The sequence below is a fragment of the Neolamprologus brichardi genome, chromosome 3 (assembly GCF_056152115.1).
Source record: "Neolamprologus brichardi isolate AB-2024 chromosome 3, ASM5615211v1, whole genome shotgun sequence".
Classification (NCBI taxonomy): Eukaryota; Metazoa; Chordata; class Actinopteri; order Cichliformes; family Cichlidae; genus Neolamprologus; species Neolamprologus brichardi.
Genome location: NC_142106.1, coordinates 24,452,406 through 24,469,801, shown reverse-complemented (window position 1 = coordinate 24,469,801; position 17,396 = coordinate 24,452,406). Strand labels below are relative to the sequence as shown.

At 39.1% G+C, this 17,396-nt stretch overlaps 1 pseudogene; it reads left to right on the top strand.

Moving 5' to 3' along the window:
* Positions 1-6,692: 6,692 nt before the first annotated feature.
* LOC148103960 (uncharacterized) lies at positions 6,693-10,598 on the top strand (annotated as a pseudogene).
* The last annotated feature ends 6,798 nt before the right edge of the window (positions 10,599-17,396 follow it).

Here is a 17,396-nt window from a genome sequence, read left to right as displayed (position 1 = left end):
AGCTATAACTGCCAGATTATGGTAGCAGAATGATGCTTGTTACTGTGCTGTAGATTTCGGGTCACATCAAGAACTCCACCGACTTCATTGACAAGGTCCAGAAACTTACCCTGGATCCAGATGAAATGATGGTGTCCTTTGACGTAGTCTCTCTCTTCACTTGCATACCCACCACGGAGGCCGTGGAGACTGTCAGAAAACGCCTACAAGAAGACAGCTCCTTGGAAGACAGGACCAACTTCACACCCAATCAGATTTGCACACTGTTAGACCTCTGCCTTACCACAACATACTTCAAATACAACGAAGGCTTCTACAGACAAAAACATGGCTGTGCCATGGGCTCCCCCGTGTCACCTATTGTAGCCAACCTTTACATGGAGGAAGTGGAAGGCTCTTGGCTCTTTCAAAGGAAGAGTACCCAGCCACTGGTACAGATATGTAGACGACACCTGGGTCAAAATCAAGACACAAGAAGTGGAATCCTTCACTGCGCACATTAACGCTGTGGATAAAAACATCAAGTTCACCAGGGAAGACACAAAGGATAACTGTTTGCCTTTCCTGGACTGCGCTGTGCACATTGAAGAGAATGGCAACCTCAACATTGAAGTTTACCGGAAGCCCACACACACGGACCAGTACCTGCTGTTTGACTCCCATCACCCTCTGGAACACAAACTTGGAGTAATTAGGACCCTACACCACCGGGCAGAACATGTTCTCTCTAAGCCTGAAGGGAAAAAGAAGGAACACACACATGTAAAAGAAGCACTCAAAACGTGCGGATATCATAAATGGGCGTTCTTAAAGTCAACAAAGATGCACAGAAAAGAAGATCAGACACCAGCGAGGGAGGATAAGAAGGACAGACGCAACAACATTGTCATCCCCTATGTTGCCGGTGTATCAGAGAAACTCAGGAGGGTTTTCTCCAAGCATGACATCCCGGTGCATTTCAGACCCAGCAACACGCTCAGACAGAAACTAGTTCATCCCAAAGACAAAACTCCAAAACACAGACTTAACAATGTGGTGTATGCTGTACAGTGCAGCGAGGAATGCCCAGACCTCTACATTGGAGAGACCAAACAGCCACTTCACAAGCGTATGGCACAACATAGAAGAGCCACCTCCACAGGACAAGACTCAGCAGTCCATCTGCATCTATAGGACAAAGGTCACTCTTTCGAGGATGCCAACGTTCACATTTTGGACAGAGAGGACAGATGGTTTGAAAGAGGAGTGAAAGAAGCCATCTATGTCCACTGTGAGCGACCATCTTTGAACAGAGGCGGTGGTTTACGACACCAACTGTCTGCCATCCATAATCCAGTTTTGAGTTCCCTCCCCAGATGCCTTAACGCCCACTCACATCCTGGGCCATCTGACCTCAGGAAATCACATGATAGGGTGGGGCCAGGATTCACAATGAGCTCACCTGAAACCCTGGCTGATTGGGACCCACACACAGTTTCACACCTTGGCTCAGGCAATTAGAGGGGGTCCTTTTGGATCTTAGCTCAAACAGCTGCAATCTTAGCTCAAACAGCTGCAAAACCTGTGTGCCCAGCACGGGGATATTGAATCTGATAAGTTAAAGCCATAAACATGTGTGTCTGAGTCTTCTATCAAAAGTTACAGCTATTTATATGAAGTTGTACAAAAACGGTTTATTTCGTCAAGCCAGTGCGTTTCTTACGATTACATGCATTTGAATGGGGAGCTCGCCCGAAACAAAGTATAGGTTTTTATTATGTGAATAACTTGAAAATCTTAGCTCAAACAGCTGCAAAACCTGTGTGCCCAGCACGGGGATATTGAATCTGATAAGATAAAGCCATAAACATGTGTGTCTGAGTCTTCTATCAAAAGTTACAGCTATTTATATGAAGTTGTACAAAAACGCTTTATTTCGTCAAGCCAGTGCGTTTCTTACGATTACATGCATTTGAATGGGGAGCTCGCCCGAAACAAAGTATAGGTTTTCATTATGTCAATAACTTGAAAAATCTTAGCTCAAACAGCTGCAAAACCTGTGTGCCCAGCACGGGGATGTTGAATCTGATAAGATAAAGCCATAAACATGTGTGTCTGAGTCTTCTATCAAAAGTTACAGCTATTTATATGAAGTTGTACAAAAACGCTTTATTTCGTCAAGCCAGTGCGTTTCTTACGATTACATGCATTTGAATGGGGAGCTCGCCCGAAACAAAGTATAGGTTTTCATTATGTGAATAACTTGAAAATCTTAGCTCAAACAGCTGCAAAACCTGTGTGCCCAGCACGGGGATATTGAATCTGATAAGTTAAAGCCATAAACATGTGTGTCTGAGTCTTCTATCAAAAGTTACAGCTATCTATATGAAGTTGTACAAAAACGCTTTATTTCGTCAAGCCAGTGCGTTTCTTACGATTACATGCATTTGAATGGGGAGCTCGCCCGAAACAAAGTATAGGTTTTCATTATGTGAATAACTTGAAAATCTTAGCTCAAACAGCTGCAAAACCTGTGTGCCCAGCACGGGGATATTGAATCTGATAAGATAAAGCCATAATCATGTGTGTCTGAGTCTTCTATCAAAAGTTACAGCTATTTATATGAAGAGAGAAAAAGAGAGAAATAGCAGAAAAAAAAAGAAAGAAGAAAAAAAGAAAAAAAAGAAAGAAGAAAAGAAAGAGAAGAAAGAAAAAAAGAAAAAAAAAAAAAAAAAAAAGGAGGGGGTCCTTTTGTCCCTCTGTGGGGGGTTACTCCCACTAGGTTTAAATCTGGGACTCCCCACCATTTGACCTTAGAACCTTAGAGCTTCTCGGATGAGAGGTGAAACGTCTTCAAGCAACTTAAAGAAGTCCAGACGCTTTTCTTTGCAAGCTCCTTTGACTACAATGACCTGGCTGACTGAGACCCTTCACAGACAACTACATTAAGACTGTGATAAATGCCGATCATGATGTGGGAACTGTACAAGATGCGAGAATTGCATCAAAGTATTTGAGAAAAACTGTATATATTGCATGTTTTTCTGTAAGCAGAAACATCTTTCTTTACATGAGATTTAAATACTACGTCACAACATAGGTCCAAGTCTTACAAACTCTAAAAATGCTCGAATTGATCATTGTATGTTCTCACCGACTCAACTTGAGAACATTCTCAAGGTTTAATGAATTTAATGCTCTGATGCATAATTCTGTAACTGAAGAATGCAATCGCTATTCATAAACTAAAACTTTATTTATATTTGTTTGTGCTGATTAGCTTTATCTTTGTCCCATGTTTGAAAGGACTAAATGTATTGCTTGATATTTTTTCTGATACAGTGATATCACTCCCCAAAACAACACAGACTGTGGCTTTTCCAACTACGGTTTTCCAGAAAACCTGTGTCTAAAAGTATCTATGCTGTGGTGTGCCTCATGGATCTGTATTAGGCCTTGTTCTCTTCTCACTGTATCTGCTCGCTCTTGGAGCAATTTTTGAGAAGTATAATATTGCCTTTCATTGCTCTGCCGATGACATACAGATCTTTTCATTAGTGATGTGCGATACCACTGATTTCCTTTCCGATCCGATACCAAGTAATATTCAGGGTGGTATCGACGATACTGATCCGATACTGATACTTTGTACAAAAATGTATTTTATTTATTGGATCTCAAGTTATAGCATCATAATGATTACAGGACATCAGATTACTTGTTCTTATCACTTAATACTGCAGAATTCATCATATAGAAATAAAAAAACTGAAGTTGTGCGCTATTTGAACATGTTGCCTGCCTGCATCACTAAAGGACTCTGTGAGAGACGTCTGTCTCACCCTAGCAGCACCTGTCCCTGTCCTCCTCTTCAGTTCGCCTCAACATATGCTCATCATATTCTGTGATATGATTTACTCTGAGGTGTTTGACAAGGTTAGTGATGTTGCCACAACCATACATGCCAAGACTCCCGATTTTTCCGGGAGAATAAATTTCAGTGCCCCTCCCGAAAATCACCATTCTCCCGAATTTCTCCCGATTTTCCACCCGGACAACAAAATTGAAAAACCATATCGCAGAATTCATAGCGCGGCCCAGCCAATTCCAGTTTCCAACAATGGCGGCAGCTACTTAGTTTTAATATTACTCTTATTTCTCTTTCTGGGTCGCAAAAAAACTTTTAACATATTTTCAGGTAAGAATGTAGCTGTGTAAACTTCAAATATCTGAGCCGACCGACACATCGTCTTCAAACCCCCGCGGTCTTTCGCTACTTGGGTTAAACATGATATATAAGTCACTTTGATAACTTAAAAATGTTATTGTTTGGCTTTTTCAGTGTTTTATTTGTTCGTGAGTAAATCGGTTTGGCTGAGATTAAAGTTATTAGATTAGATTAAATTTAACTTTATTAATCCCTCAGGAGGGTTCCTCCGGGGTTTTCACACAGCTGAATAAACGTTGAACAGAAAACTGTTTAAACAGAAGTGTGAGACGGTCGAGAGTCAGCGCCCTGTTATATTTTAGATAGCAGGGAGCAGAGCCTCAGGTGGAAGCAGCCTCTGAATTTGGACACCCCCGCTGTTTCCGCCAATAATAACGGTGACATTTAACGTATTTTATCCGATAAATAAACACTGTAAAATTTATTTATCAACCCCCCAACAGCCTTTTTAAATGTCTCCCTAATTCTGAGGTCTCAAGGTTGGCAAGTATGGCCACAACACCTCACTTTTTGCCACATGTATCGCAAACCACGTCTGGGCTGTTTGTGGATGTAAAATATGTCCGCAAATTACTCCAATTACGCTCAGCCATTGTTGTGAGTGTGCAAGCCAGCGGCTGCGAGACATTTATACAGCCATATTTCGCACATGACTATGAAAGGCGGAAGACAAAGTAGTTCCTTTGAATGTAGACAATCCGAATGTTATAGTTTCTTTCCACTGTGTTCCTGTTAATGATGAACTACAAATTTACTCTAAACCACTAAAATATCGATATTTTAATGTGAGAATCGATTCTAGAACATAAATGATTGGTATCGGAGGAATCGATATTTCAGGATCGATCCGCACATCACTACTTTTCATTATCTTCGTGAATGCATGCGTGAGGTTAAAGATTGGTTTAAGAGTAATTCTCTTATCCTGAACAAAAAGAAAACTGTGTTCAATAGTAAAATCCCCCATGACCAATTGTGTGCTGCTCTGACGCCCTTTGCTAGCTCCCCTTCTGATTATGCCAGTAATTTGGGTATATTACTGGATAGCTCGTTTAAATTTGACAAGCAAGTGTCTGCCATAGTGAGGTCTAGCTTTCATCAGCTGCGCCTCATTTCTAAGGCTAAGCGCTGTATTACACATGAAGACGTGGAGAAACTTATTCATGCATTTGTGACTTCCAGGTTGGACTACTGCAGGGGTGGCCAACTTCAGGCCTCGAGAGCCAGTGTCCTGCAGGTTTTAGATATCACCCAGGGTCAACACACCTGAATCAAATGATTAGTTCATTACCATTACTGGAGAACTTAATTTATTCATTTAAATCAGCTGTGATGGATCAAGGACAAATCTAAAACCTGCAGGACACCGGCTCTCGAGACCTGAAGTTGGCCACCCCTGGACTACTACAACTCTCTTTACATAGGCCTTTCCTCCTCCGTTCTCCTTAGATTGCAGTCTGTCCAGAATGCGGCGGCACGCCTTTTGACAGGTAGCAGGAAATTTTCCTCCATCACTCCTGTGATGAAGTCTCGGGGCGACCCTGTGTTTCCCGTAGCTGACCCAGTCTCATGGAACAGTCTTCCTGTTGTTATCCGGGCGTCTGACTCTATGCCATTGTTTAAATCACGGTTAAAGACTTATTTTTTAAATCTTGCTTTTAAATCTAGCTAATATGTGGTGTGTCTTGACATATTTCTATTTATTATGCTTTTATTAACTATTAACTACTTTTATGTATTATGATTGTCATGGTTTTATATTCAATACGTGCCAGGTCCTTTCTCTTTCTCTTTCCCTCTCCCATCTCCTTATTCCCATCTTATTTTGTCAAGCACCTTGGTTTTTAGTGTGCTTTATAAATAATGTTTATTATTATTATTAAGTAAATACTGCACTCCCACCATAAAGCCAGCCACAAAAAACTCTCCATTCACTATTCACTCAGATCACTCAGCGTCATAGCTCAGCATCAGTTATACAGTACAAGAAATTCAAAAGGGAAAAGATTCAGCGATTTCAGTTTCCAGTAAAAGTTATCAGAATTTTTAAGCATTTATTTTCAGTCCAATAATATTTTCAGGAATGTGTGTTCATGTTACCCCCTGAGCCACCATCACCTCAGTCAGATCCAAGTCTACCAGGACACAATTGATTGATAAATAAATCATCTATAAAAAGAAAAATCAGTGCCCAGATAGAAAAAAATGAAACTGACAGTCAGGTAAATGAAGAACATCTCCACCAATCCAGCAACAAACAGAATGGAAATATAGATAATGTCCTGTGAAATGTATTACAATAAAACGTTTGATACATCTGCTTAGACTGATGTCAAATATTAGCATCCATGTAGAAGTGACGTTTTGTCTGTTTCGTGTACAAAATCATGCATAAGTGGGAGCTCCACTTGCCCACAGTGTGGGGGCCACATCTGTTCTACAGTCTGTTGTGTGGGTTCACCTAAAGCGTCCCTACACAGGTACTATGAGGACCTGTTCCAGCTGGCTGTTGGAGAAAGGCAGGATTCTGCAACAGGGAGAGGAGAGTGATCACCAGCAGCAGCAGCTCCTGCCAGGTCATCCCGAGATTGGACAGGACACCCTGGGTGCTCTGCAGGTTCTAATTTAGGAAAGAGTGCCTCTAACTCACTGAGACACAGAGAAAGTGTTAGAGAGCTCAATATTAAGGCTTTCACAAATCATTTTGGGTGAACCAAAAAACAACTTGTCTGTTAATCTCTTAAAAAGATTTTTATGTTCAATAAATAAGAAAAACATTTACATTAATCAATAATACTGTTAAACTGAAGCCAAAGTCACCACCACCACCAGCCCTAGCTGTGTCTGTGTATTTTTTTCAGTGACTACATATTTTCTATTCCAAAAAAAAAGAAGAAAAAAAGGGACTTTTCTTATCTTTGTTTGCATTTTAATCCCACTTCCACTCCCAGCCCTCGAACGAAGATGGATGAGGTAACTTTATGCAGCACATATGTTATTACAAGTCTACAAAGAATTTCCACTCTAGCTCACTGAACAAAACCTAGACGTCCTCCTTCAGCTCAGTTTATATTTAAGGAAGTCAGTCCAGGTCCCCACTAGTTGTCTTGGGTCTTCTGCTGTATAAACCTGTAACAACACCAGTTCAGCTGGTTTTCAGAAAACAAGGGGTGGTAAGAATTTTTTCATCTTTCATCTTTATCAATCTTTCAATATTTATTTTAGGTGATTGTAGTCAGTTTTCGTGTACAATTTATATTATTATATAAAAATACTCTGTTTGAAAGTCCTGTCTGCATGTGTGGACACATTCTGTTATGGTGGTATGGTATTTATGTATCTGAGTTTAGGAGTTTCAGTGAATCTCAGTTTTTAATCTTACTTATGCACTATGTATTTAGTAGTTTTGACTACTTTTTGTATTTTCTGGAACTACATTATAACAAAAACAAAAAAATACTCGTAATATTGTGACAGTATGTGTGGACACATTCTGTCATGGCCTCAGCGTATTTGTGTATCTGAGTTTTTATCAAAATTTTGTTTCAGCTCAAGCCTCTGTGATAAGTATGTAATTGTAACTTTTAGTACCAAGAAAGTTTGTGCGACTCTATGTTAATAGAGTTCATTATTAGGGTTTAAGGAAGTCAGTTCAGGGTTAATTAATAGGCTGGTGTCTACATGATGGTTAGAACTGAGCTCCCTACAGCTGAATAGACAAAAGCTGTAGCCATAAAATGGGTATCAAAGAGGTTTTTAAAATGTATTTTTGTATCAGTGATGGTGGCAAGACTGTTCATGCTGTATGATCCCTGTTCAAAAGTTTTTGTCAGTGAATCTCAGAAAATCAGTCCAGCTTAAAAGCTCTGCTTATTTTACCACAACAATTATGGTGATGAGAAATGGGATTTTTCACATGAGCTTCTTATCTGCTTTTGTTTTAATCCAGGAAAACCTGTGCCGGTGCAGGGAGTCTGAAAGAGTGCTTAGAGTCACTACTATAATCTTAATTGATAAAGAATCCAGTGTGGAGAGCAGGTGAGACCAACTTGACTTTTTTTTTATTGCACTATCAGTTTTTTTAAAGACAAATAATTTATTTTAAGATATTTTAAATTGCTCTGTCTTTGGTAAGAGGGTCTGCCATTCAGAGAAACAGTTCTTAAAAATAGTTGTTTTTGGCTCATCACCTGAGGGCAGATGCAGGATGACAGCTTTGTGGGTTATGTAAGTGCCAACCTATTGGAGATGAATTAACAAATAAATATTGGTTATCACTGAGAATCTAGAGATAAAGGTGGATACTACCTGGAACTAAAATCCAAGGCAGAAAATCTGGTTCAAATTAAGTAAAATCAAACTAGTCCAAATGAAAGAAAAAAAAGCAAGAAAGAAGTTTACTCCATTTGATGGAAGTTTTCCCTTCTAGCAAACAAGATGCAGTTGTAGTGGGCAAAACCTTATTGCAAGAAATCATCTGAAGGCAGGGAATTTCAGGCAAGCTCAGTAGTAATACTGAAGCAGCTTTTGCCACCACATCTTTTAAAAAAGTGATTAGATAGACATCAGACATCACTGTGCTAGAACTGGGAAGTAGAAAGAGAGAATGCTTCTGTAGAGACTAAACCAAGCAAATGTTGTTCAGAAAGAGGACTCAGCTAGCTAAGAGCCTTTCCTCTAGTGTTAATGCACATGAGAACTAGTGTAAAAGTTACCATGGTCTCAGCCCTTTTAAGTTTGGGCAGCCAGCAAATATGGGGATAAGGCCCCCAGGAAACCCTCTTTGAACCACAGAACAATGTGAAGAAGAAAAGTTATCCTATTGTGTAACTGTCATCTCCTCTGTCCTCTCTCCAGAGCAGGTTAAAACAGTCCTTCCACAACCAGCCCAAACAAACCTACATTCTCAGACCAGCATACTGTGTCCTGATCGGAGCTATCCAGGAACTACTGATAACACAGACAGCAGTTAAGGTCAAAGGTAATCCCATTTTGGTTTATGGCAGTTGGATTTCTCAATGACAGTAATAACCCATAAGGTTGAAATATTTCCACATTGATGTTGAGAAAGACAACAAATGTGTATGTGTATTTACTCTGCCCTTTCAACCTACAGCTTTGTTGGAATGATGAAAACGTGCCCTCCTTCAACTAGAGTGAGCCTTCCTCCTAAGTCACATACAGATCACAAACAAGGGATGGAATGCAGGCAATTCTTTAAGCAAATAGGATGCTGCTGCTTGAGTGGTTCAGCATGTTTTCTGATTGCAGTGGCTATTTGTTTGACCTGTCTGGTCATTTTTACACGTGATAAACACTCACATGACTTTCCAAACATTGCAGATACAGGAAAGGCTTGTAAAACTTGTTCAAGGCATTCCCTTTCAAAGAGTTCCAACCCCTTCTCTAGTCCTGATGTTATCAAAAGCAACTTGTGGCTACAGTATGCAAATTTCACAGTCACTTCACTAACAAATTACTCATGCACATTCTGTATGGCAGCTAGACCGCTTATTATGGTGACACCGGTTCCTGACACCTCAGAAACCTGTGCATCAGATCCTCATTTCTCTAGAAACAATAGCAATTATAGCTGTAAGTTCCTCTGTGATATATACTACACAAATTCTACAACATCATCCAAAATGTCCAAGTCTTGTGATCATTTCATTCAATCAACGGATTTCATTAAGCCTCCAATACTCTTTGAACCACCACAGAATGTATTTATACCGTCCGAGCTGAATGTAACTGATTGTTTCATCTCTCCCTTCGGCACCACTGATGTGGGCACAGTAAATGCCAGTTGTAAATACCTCTGGGATGTTCGCAACCACTATAGCAGCAGTGATGGTGCGCTGTTATATAAGACTAATTACGAAACTACAGTAAAAATTACAAAAGACTGCATGACCTGCAGACACTCTGAGTTGGTAGCAAAGCGCCCATTTGTAACTTCGTTGCAAAATCCAGATCAAAAAGCAGTTGGTGTATGGTGGCTGTGTGGAAACGGACGGCTGCGATCGGTCTTACCTCAAAATTGGAAAGGCACTTGCATCAGAGTTAAATTAATACAAGAAACCATGATTTATCCACACGTTCAATTGCAGGCAATACCCCTTCACAGCAGGTTTAAACGTTCCACTCACATCTTTGAGGATGACCCAAAAGTGTATATTGACCTCATAGGTGTCCCTCGAGGGGTCCCTGATCAGTATAAAGCGCGTAATGAAATTGCTGCCGGATTTACATCATGGATTCCATATGGATCTGTGATAGAAACCAACAAAAACACAGCATGGATAAATTATATCTATTACAACCAGCAGAGATTTGTTAATTTCACTACACATGCACTCAAAGCTCTAGGAGAACAAATGCATGCAACTAGTCTCATGACATGGCAGAACAGAATTGCGCTTGACATGTTGTTAGCTGAAAAGGGCGGCGTGTGTGTGATGTTCGGTGATGCATGTTGTACCTTCATCCCTAATAATACTGCTGCTGATGGCTCTTTTACAGTAGCACTCAACAAATTGGAAAAATTGGCTGATGAACTTAAAGAGAATGCCGGCACAGAAATATCAATTTTTAAATGGTTGGAGAGCATTTTCGGGAAAGGGAAAGCCTTGCTATTGTCACTCATGACGGGTGTCATTGTAGCTTTAACTCTCTTAACACTGTGTGGATGCTGTGTCATCCCCTGTGTTAGAGACCTGATTGTAAGAACCCTTTGCAAATCTGTATAAACAACAGGATGATCCAGAATGAACGAATGATTTAATTTCATTGTTTTATGATACGTTTATATAAACCCTAGGTGTGTAAGCAGTTTTTTATGGATTTTTGTTATTACTATTAGTTTTCGATTATTATTTTACTATTATATTACTATTATTGTTCATCATTATTCCTATTATCTCTACTACATACACATTTTATCTCATAAGAGTGATTAAAAATAATCAAAAGGTTGCAAATGATGACAATGTGATGAAAGATTTGTATTTTACTCAATTCATCAAAGCTCTGTGTACTACACATATGTAGTTATACCTGTCTTATACAAGGAACATTTATGCAAAAATGTAAAAAAAAAAAGTATATATACTTCATTAGCATGTGCAAAGTTTCTTTCAATAAATCTCAGAAAATCAGTTCAGATTCCAATATTTATTAATCCACAACATCTTTATTATCTTCACCTGTGTCTTGTGTCCAATTAATCCTCCCCATTGTGCTCTGGTTCTGCACGCTTTGTATCAGTTTGCATTTTGGGTCTGTTTTTGCCTTTTTGTGCAACGTTTTGAACGTGAGCAGAAATGTTACTAATAAACATTATAAATTCAGGATTTTTCAAACGTCAGTGACTATCACTGATGAGAATGGTACGTATCTTTAAGCAAGGTACTTACAGTCCTACTGTAATCTCTGGAAAATCTGAGCAGTAGTGATAATTAAGCAAGAAAAATTAAGACTGATTATTTTGAAGTGATTCTGAATGCCTGAAAGCTTCACTGAAACATACTGTAGTCATCATTCTGCTGAATTTCTTAACTGATGCAGATGCAAGATACAAATTGGAGATTAGCAATTCATAAGAATACAACTTCATATAGGTGGGATTCCACCTCTACATTTTATGGTAGCTTTATATGACTCACAGTTCAAGTGGCTTACTGGGCTTAAGCCCGGGTTGTTTTTTTCAGAAGCCCGGGGTCTTTTGGAGTGTAATCTTTTCATAGTTAGATGCCTGGCTGACAACTGTATAAAAGACAAAGGAGTTGATAGTGGACTTCAGCACTAAGCAGGAGAGGGACTACCAGACCCCCGTCATCAACGAGTGCCCAGTGTAGAGAGTGGACAGCTTCAAATACCTCGGAGTTCACATCACGCAGGACCTGTCATGGTCCTGTCACATCAACACCGTGGTGAAAAAGGCCTGTCAGCGTCTCTACCACCTCAGACGCTTGAGAGACTTCCGACTGCCCTCCAAGGTGCTCAGGAACTTTTACTCCTGCACCATAGAGAGCATTCTGACGGGAAACATCTTAACCTGGTTTGGGAACAACATCATGCAGGACAGACGAGCTCTACAGAGGGTTGTGTGATCAGCTGAGCGCACCATCTGCTCTGAGCTCCCTGACCTGCACTCAATCTACAGCAGGCGGTGCTGGACCAAGGCCAGGAAGATCGTGAAGGACCTCAGCCATCCCATCAACAGACTGTTCTCTCTGTTGAGGTCAGGAAAGCGATTCCGCTCCCTGAAGACCAACACAGAGAGACTGAGGAGGAGCTTCTTCCCGCAGGCGATACGGTCTCTCAATCACACCACCACACAGTACTGACCCACACATATAGTTCTTACACACACTGGACACTCTGGACATTGTTTTCACTTCATCACTTTAAGCATATTTGCACTGCACAAGACACTATATAATGTGGATTGCACAACACTGGACATTATATTCCTCATTTCCAGTTAATATTTGTACAGCTGCTGTTATTGTGTGTATATATATTTATATTTCTCATACATTCTTATATATGTCTATACTGTGTATTTTGTTGTACAGTTATCTTATTTTCAACTTTAATTTATATATTTTATCTTATTCTTTCCCAGTTAAATTTACCCTTCATTCTAATTTGTGTTGTACAGTTATCTCATTCTTAACTTAATTTTTTATATTTTATTTTATTTTATTCCTTCCTGGTTAAATTTACCCTTTTTTATTTTCATATTTATTTATTTCCTATCTTATTCATAGCCTTTTCTTTTTTTCTTTAGGTCACGAGCAGTTGTCCAAGCATTTCACTGCATATCGTACTGTGTATGACTGTGTATGTGACAAATAAAAATTTGAATTTGAATTTGAATTTGAAAACAAAAAACTACACACAATATTCGAAGCACATAGTGCACAGCGTGGGAATTTACGACTGTGCGTAAATCCCCCCTAATATTGATATGATCCGAGCTCAGGCACTAAGCGAGCTTCTTTCAAAGAAAAAACTCTGGTAGATGTTATTTTATATATTATGCTTTGTATGTTGTTCAGTATATTTCTATGCAAAACGAGGAATTTCAATACACAGCAGTATATTCACAGTTTAAACCAGATACTTACATACACTTTATGGAAAACACAAGAACATTTTTTTTACTGTACAACATCAATTTAGAGTAAACTTGTTTTGTTTTAGATAAATAAATATTGAAATATCTTTTGAATTAATTAAATGTCAGAATAAAGAGAGACAGGGCTGTCTATTTTTTTATCACTTTTATCAAGGAGTACATACACTAAGTTTATTGTTAATTAATAAGAAAACTCCAGACGATTCCATTCTGAGCTGAAGAAGCTTCTGATAGGTTAGTAGAGTCAACCAAAACACCAGGAAAAGAATTGTGGAGCTCCATAAGTGTGGCTCAATTTTGAATATAAGTTGGTGCCATTTACAATTAAGAAATACAGATAGTTTCTCTCTTTACTCTTAAAGCTAACAAATATGTTTTTTATATCTATCAATCTAAAAAAATAAACATTTAGTCTGATTTGATGTTACAATTAAAAAAGTGTTTGTGTTTTGATCTGAAGAGTTTGTAAATATCTGGTTTCAACTGTATATTTGATGATGCTGGTGTTTGGTTTGATTGTCAGCACAAAGAGGAACAGAGAGGGAGAGAGAGCAGGTGAGACACACATGTTAGTCAAATGGTTGTTTACCAAAAGTATCACCGTATCATAGGTACTCATGTATCTCGTACCTAGTGTTTCTTTTTAGTTTTGTTATTTTTCAAATTCTACATGTATTAAGTTATGCAGGCTTGTTTGCACAACAAGGCTAAATAATTATATAAACTTTTCTCAATCTAAATAGTGTACTTTGGTAGAATTAAAAAATAAGTGTAGTGCAGGTCTATGATGATTTTTAGTGCTACTATCATCTAGTTCTGATTCTGGTTCTGTCTTGGTTAAGTCCTAAGTAGTCCTGATTTTGAACTGTTGTAGTCCTGTTTTAATTCTGGATCAGTTCTGGGTCTGGTTGAATTGGGGTTTAGTCCTCGTGTCTTGATACAGCCCCGACTTTGTTCTGCCTTGCTGCTTAATTAAAAAACTAGTTTAAGGTGTCCTGCATATGTGATATATATTTTTCCCTTTATGAAGTCATTCTTTTTTGAACAAAACTCAAAACAGAGCCTATTAATCTTTCAGTCATTTCTAACCCCCCATAAACATGCTGTTTTTTGATGCACAAAACAGCATGTGCATCAAAATAAACTATTTCCAGCAGTGCAATTCGAGTTCTAAGCATCCCAGAAACTATTCAGAAAAGCACAAAGTCAAACATGACTACACCAGTATAGGCTTTTAACGCCTACAAATAAAAAAATACATTTTCCGCGAAAATGACATCACTTCCAGTTTTGGGCAGGAAATGGTGGACATGCAATCGTTAGCGCTGACCTCTGTTTCAATGTGTGAAGTGTTACGAACAGCTGATCGGATCGTGTTTCTGGAATATTATGTTTTTGTTCCTGCAAGCTCTTTTTATACAACTTTTGGAAAGGAAACCGTGACGTAGGACAAGTTGATGGCATAAGATGTAAGTGCAACTCCTCCGGTTTTATATGCAAAAAAAATTATTGCGCTAGCTTATGTGGTTCCAGTTCTACAGGGATTTAAAAATGGTTACGCAAAACAGAGCGTGCCAGCTCCGACCGGCTTTATAGGGTTAAATCCAACTTATTTCTGATTGCAATTTTCTTGCAAACGAATGGAGAACACAAACTGTCCAAAAACCTCTCATTTTTAGCTGTTTTTTGTAAAAAACATAAATTACACACGAACAACATTAAGCTACTCATGCAGAGAAGAACGGCTGCTGCTGCCATCATCATCCGTCATCATTTCTGCTACACTGGCAGGGCTAGGGGCCAGGACTCTCCTCTTCGGGTTCTTGGGGGATGTTATTAACTCCGGGTCCGATAACAGGCACCACACCCGCAGTAGATGTGCTCGGTGTGAGGTCTCACAGCAAGCTATCAAATAAGATGCATTTCTCGGCTTTTAAAAAACCGCTATGCATCGCCAGGTGTTTCATCAGATTCGAGGAGTTACCTCCTTTGCACAGTATCATCTTAAAGCACTTGTTCCAGGCTGCTGAGTTTGCATCTTTTGCTGTGAAGTTCAGCCAGACTTTTAATCTGTAGCTCTGCTCTAAAAGAACGTATGTACCTGGGCCCGCCTACTATCCATAGGTACCCATCCTTACTCCAAAACTCTAGTGCTGCTGCTATCATTTTTACTAATTCAGTGATCCTGCTAACGTTTCAAGGGCTCAGCATATGTTTTTCTTTACACTGTGATATTCAGCATTAGTGAGTATATTTTCTTAATATTAGTTTACTAAAACACCTAATAAGAGGTGTAAACGTGAGCGTGAATGGTTGTCTGTCTTCATATGTTAGCCCCGTGACAGATTTGTGACCTGTGCACGGCGTACCCCGCCTCTCGTCCTGTGATAGCTCTGATATCCTGAATTGGGTGAGCAGAAGACAGTGGATGAATGCACAATTGAAGCACTTTATGTGTTGAGCACGTTGTCACGTTGATGGAAACATCGGGTCAGTTGGGCGCTCGGTGCTTTGCTCGTGGAATAAAAGAGCCAAGCATTATACCTTGAGATTAGCAGAAGTATTATAGTTGTTTTGATAAAACAGTCATAGTACATTATATGGATTACATGGATTTTTTGCAATAATACTGAAGAGAATCATTACACACAGCCTTCAGAAACTATCTTGTAACTTGCAACCAACACATTTTACAACTTGAATCACTTCAATGAACATAAAGCTCTTATTTACATACCTGTCTATAAATTCCTCAGTAATATTGTAAAAAACCCAAAAAGAACCTTTCTATGTGAAAAATATTTCCTTAACCCGTTTCTAATTATGCCATTTTAAGAGTCATCAGTCTGTTCATATTTGTTCACATTTTTTATGCATGCTGTGGATCCAGCTGTATAAATAATGTGTAACTTCCTCTGAAAAAAGAACTAAAAATGAATTTACTTAACCTAAAAGAAAGAACACAACTAAAAAAAGGGAGTAAAAGTAGACCTTTTTCACTGGCAGCTTGACCTCATTAATGCCCGTGGCTTTTCTAGCCAAGTTTTTTTTCTTCTTTTTAAATCTAAACCTTTGTCAAAAAAGTCTCACGAAACATCTTGTCAGCTGTGAAGCTCCATTATACAGTAACACAGCGCTTATGACTTTGCATCTTATGTTTTGTTGAGCTGTATGTCCAGATTTTGCTCTTCTGCACCCTCTGGTGGTGAAGTATAGAGGGTTCAGTTGTTTGCAGGTTGGATCTCCACCCAGCCACTTTATGCTGGCACACATGGTGTCTGCATGCTGCAGCTCGTGGAGAAAATATTGTTCAAAAAGAAGAAATAAGTGAGAAAGAAGGCCATAAAGGACTATTTAGCCCCTCTTGGATGTCAGCTCATGAGGTTTGTGTATTTTAAATGTTTTATTTTCTGTATTTAAGGACTTTTGATTGATTGACACTAAGTACAAGAGTGCATTTTTATGTGATGTTTTGTTTTATTGTTTTTGAGTAGTTCTCACGGGTTGTCAAGACCAGAATGAAGCCTGTTTTATAATTCTATCCTCAAGTGTTGTGTGCCCAATCATTAACAAAAGTGATGTCTAATGACTCATACGTTCTACACTAATAAACAAATCTAAATAACTCTGAAATTTTTGGTGTTCTTTGTATAACTGCTAAATCGAAAATTCAGAATAACAGTCACAAGTTTTATTTACAAAAACATCATGTGAAGCTATATTAAGTGCAGGAGCAAGGTAAGGAAGGGAAAAACACATGCCACTCTTCAGACACTCATGCTCACGATCTTTCTCGACACCACCATGCCAGACTTCAGGGAAACGGTTCAGGAAACAGGGAAAGGTCAAGGGAATCTATTTAATCTCAATCAGAATGGACTAGAACATCAACTCTCTGGTGAGTCCCTTGCATATTTTTAAACCCAGCCCCCCTCCCCAAAATCTAATCCTGTGTGTAAAAATATCTGGAAGCATCTCAATTGCTTTGGACTCTCTTATGTCGGCTAGAACTTGAACACACTCCATCACACCTTTTATGGTCTA